The sequence below is a fragment of the Octodon degus genome, unplaced genomic scaffold (genome assembly GCF_000260255.1).
Source record: "Octodon degus isolate 3935 unplaced genomic scaffold, OctDeg1.0 scaffold00058, whole genome shotgun sequence".
In the NCBI taxonomy this organism is placed as follows: Eukaryota; Metazoa; Chordata; class Mammalia; order Rodentia; family Octodontidae; genus Octodon; species Octodon degus.
In genome coordinates, this window is record NW_004524634.1 from 11,031,449 (window position 1) to 11,036,327 (window position 4,879).

Genomic DNA, 4,879 nt, shown 5'->3' on the forward strand with positions numbered 1-4,879 from the left:
TTTTGCTTAGTTTTGTCAGAGATGGGTATTCCATTGCCATTTAAATACTATAGGTGTATGAATTCAGCAAAATAATCCAATATAGTCCAGTAGTCCATAACAGTAGTGGGTTATCTATAGGACTGGCAACAACAGAAGTTGTTGACTTGAGCCTTTTACAGTTCAGCATATTAATATGGCTTTACTTCTTATACCTTGTTTTTGTAATTTTGAGAGGATTTGACTGACCTTGGCATAAGCTGGTAAATCAGATCTCTAACCTCCTTCAGCAGGATCCTTCTGCCCTGTAGCTCAGCCATTTCTAAAGCACAGGAAAGGGCTGGTGGGTTAGTTCAGTTGTCTAAAGCACTTTCTTGAGCAAAATCAGTCAGGGGAGAGAGACTTCAGTTCCATACCCAGCTTCACATGGTGCAACAGACCCACCCTTAAGGAAGCCTGAGCCAGTCAAAAAGCAAAAAGAAGAATCTTTCTAAAACCCAGGAACACCCAATAGTAAGTATATTCTCCCCTTTATTGTAAAACTGACATGTAGTTTATCAAATGTCTCAGCTGGCAGGTGCAGTGGTGCATGCCTGTAATCCCAGCACTCATGAAGCAGAGGCAGGAAGATCACTGCAAGTTCGAAGCTACCCTAGGCTGCAAAGGGAGATCAAGGGCAGCCTGAACTGTGTAGCAAAACCTGTTTCCAAAACACAAAACAAACCATCGCAGTTGTCACAGAAAGTTGAACAAGACCTTTAGGTTGAGCAAAACAATCTGAGGATTTAGAAACATGTTCTCTCTGGAGCTCTCCTAAGACAGTGTTTGTGAGTCTCAAACCTCCAACCCTGCAAATAAACAGCATCAGTTATTCAAGAAGGTAAAACTGGTCCTTGTGCATGGGCAGGAGTCACGGATTGCCAAGTCTGAGGGCTGCATATGCTCATGTATATTGGTTCTTCTTCTCTATTTCCATAAAGATGAAACTCTCTATAATGACAACTAACCTTTTTAAGCATTTCATCTATAATAAGGATGTTAAGACCATTATCTATTACCCGTTCAGGTAGATATTATTAGTAACTTTTGAATTACAGAATGGTAGTTAAAGCTGCAAAAATATTATGGATACATCTAACTTGCTTTAAGTCTTCTTTCCAAAGGCCAACCTTTGTAGATGTAACATTGGATTTTCATGGAAAATGCCAGGGTGATCCACGGAAGAGATTTTGAGGGTTGTCTTGGTATCCTACAAGTATTCACATCTGCACTTTTTGTTCCCTATTTGCATTCCAGAAGTACCACAGGGATAAGCTTCATGCTGCATCCAGAGGGGAGACCACTTCCTATTTCCAGCTATGTGATTAATAATAATAAAGAGGTATCAAGGGGAAAAGTTTCATCATCCCGGGCTGGAAGGGTTGAGCAAAACTATCTGAGGATTTAGAAATAGGTTCTCTCTGGAGCTCTTATAAGACAGTGTAAAGTGGTTGTAATGCTTTAATATTCAGAATTCATGCAAAGTATACATATCAAAGATTAAATATTAGAACTTGAAAATATCAGAATTCTCATCTCTCCAGATCTGCAGTAGTACTGCACACCAACAGTAAATTATGGAGGCCTTGGTTGAAAGCATGAATTGATATGGAATCCTGACTTTCTATTCCTACAGGCTGGATGGCCTTACTTACAGAATAAGCCCTTAATCTTCCTGACTCTCAGGCTGCCTTTTGTGAAAAACACCTACATAACAAGTTTTCATGGGACAATCTTCACATACAGTATAGCATGGAGTGGGTGTTCAATTAATCACAGCAATTTAATTTACAAGGTAATCATTATATTTTACATTATAGTATACCACAACACTATTTGCTTTACATTTTCTAAGAGGTGATGCATGTACACACGAATTCTTGGTTTAACCAGATAAGAGTTTGTTAAATTTTTGTTTGTTGATTTGGCTTTTCTGGAGCATGCTAAACTGCTTAAGATACTTTTCTGCCTTGCTAGTTGCAGTACAAAATTCAAACTTTTGTATCATTCAGCTTCTCATAAGACTATAGAGACGTTCATTTTAGCCATTTGTCACAGTTGTGCACTGGAGAAGACTGTGGGCATGGACGATTAGATATGAATATTTTCCAACCCAAAAATCAGTTATAAAATTTGCCTTTGTAATTAAAACACTGAAATGGATTTGGTGTTATTTGAAATAATATGTCCGATATTTAAGGAACTTCTTTTATTCTTAAGGCCATCCATAGGTATGATTGGTGACACTGATAAATATCACATGAAATTTCTGCCTAGCAGAACCCTCACTTTATTGCTTTCCTCCTCTAATGAGAGAGAGAGAGAGAGAGAGAGAGAGAGAGAGAGAGAGAGAGAGAGAGAGAAATTCATTACCTTGGAAGAATATAATATTCATCTTATCCCTGATCAGCATACTACACTCCACAGAGGCATAAAAATCTCCAGGGATCATTTCAGTGTGCCAGGGGAAATAACTTATTATATAGAACAGATTTTCAAACTCCACTGTACACCAGAATCATCTAGAGAGCTTGTTAAATTTCTTGGCTTCACCCTCAGATTTCCAATTCTAGAATGGAGTAAGACATTGCATTTATAACAAGTCCCAAATATGCAGTTTCTGCTGTCCCAGAGACAGCATTTTCAGAATATCAATATTCTCTGTGGATATGAAATTTTCGCAGCTCTGTGGGGTGTATCTTTCACAGGCAAGGTCTCTTTAACAGCCAAGTGAGTTTTAGGTCTAGTAAGTGCTTTTTCTTTTCTGCCTAATTCTGAGCATTCACTAAACTTCTTGCTTTATATCTTTTTGTTTTCCTTCTCTCTTGTAAAGCAGTCTGCAATCTTCAGTGTTGAGCTCTGTGCAATTGGGGAGGCAAGAATCTAATTCTAATGCTTTCATTTCCCTTAAGATCTAGGTTCAGAATTCCAAGCATTCTTATTCACCATGAATTGGTGGACAGAAGAATAAATGAATTAATAAATGGGTGGGAGAATGGATACTCAGTGTCCCTAGAGCTAAAGATCATAATGCTTATACTTAAAATTCTCTTGCCTCTTATTCTTCATTCCTAATCCAAATTAACTATAGGAAGATACAAGTGATATTTTGTGGAAATGAGAACAAGAGCAAAGAAGCCTACACAGTGAAGCAAAGCTGAAATTGTTATAATTTTGAGCAGAGTTGGAAAACAAACAGGCCTGTGATTTTCAAAACTTGCTGCAGTACAATATAGGTAATTGGTGAGACATTGAAATATTGTTGTGCTTTTTTTTGTATGTAGAACACGTTGTATAGGGTCACACTGCATTAATTGGACTTTAGTGATCCTTTTGTTTACAGCCTCCCAAGTGCTGGGATTACAGGTGTGTACCACCACGCCCAGTCTCAATTGCTGTCTCACCGCACCCCAGGAGCAGGGCTGGTACAGCAGTCCTGAGGATCGAACTCCTGGCCCCTGTATCTGCTATTATGTTTCTTTGTTCCCAATAACTGCCTTTATTATCAGCTATAGCTTATCTAAAACTTATCTTAATGTGCTTTCTTAAATTTCTGCTGCTTGCAAATCCTTTCTGAATTTAGAGAATCTTGGACCATAATTTATGACTGCATTTCATTATATCAGATAAGTAGACTTTTCTATTCAGTAGGTCTTCATTAGGCCTGAGCACTCTTCAAATTCACACAAATCTTCAAGTATTTGAACGTGTTCTGGTCTTGGAATGCCGCTTACTGCAGTTCCTGGAGACGGCATAGTAGTTGTCTTTGATCACTGCAGTAAGAATGTAAACTCCGAGACTTGAGAAGCAACCTGCACATGTGTGAATGGCATTAAAAATTGCTGCAAAGTAAAGAACAAAGCTTACATTAAATCTCTGAAATGTCAAAATAAGAATTTCTGAAAACATGCCCTTCTTTAACAGTAACATGAATATTGGCCAAAATAAAGTCAAAATCAACATTTTTCAGAATTAAAGGCCTTCCTTTCCTAAATAAAAGCTTTCTGTAATTAAAGAACTGTCACTACTTACTTTCCGAAAGATCACTATAACCCCATCCTCCAAGTGCATCTTATTTGACCTGTTCCAGTGCTCAGTGTGTGCAAGTAACCAGCTAGATCAACACTGAGAGGAAAATAAACAATAATAATTGCTTCACATAATATTGCCAATAGAGTTAGGAAGCTGGGCAGAAATCTTTTTAACAATCAAACTTAAAAAATGGCATGTCCAGAAAGAATCTTACCAAGTTTTGAGGTAATTCTCAGATTAAGATATCAGATATATGCTGGGTTAGGCATGTATTCCATACCAGGGAAGATCTGAGATCCTAAGCTCTCAGTACCTACACTGAAAAAGAAGAAAAATCTAAAATCCATTGTCCAGCATTCTACTTTACAGAAAAACAAAGACTAGTAAAATTCAAGCCAAAACGATCAGTAAAATTGTACAACATAAACTGGGAGCATAAGTCAATGAGACATTACTGGCAGTGTGGATGGTAATGACTCCATAAAAAGAGCAAAAATTGAATGCCAGAAACTGAAATTTTATAGATTTTATTGAAATGAAATTTAGAATTTCTATCAAAAAGATTACAACTGAGGGCATAATTTTTTTAAAAAAAATGAGACCAAAAATAGTTGCTTATAATTTCTAAAATTAACAAGAACATTATCTCGTGATCCAATAGTAGCTAGAAAACAAAGAAAATTTTTAAATTTGAATTACACTAAGTAGAACTAAACTTCAGTACCTCAATTGTGTTAACCACATTTTAATGCTAACTAACCATGTGAAGCTAGTAATTATCATATCCAATAGTGTAAATGGAATGTAAGCATTTCTTAATCTTCACAGA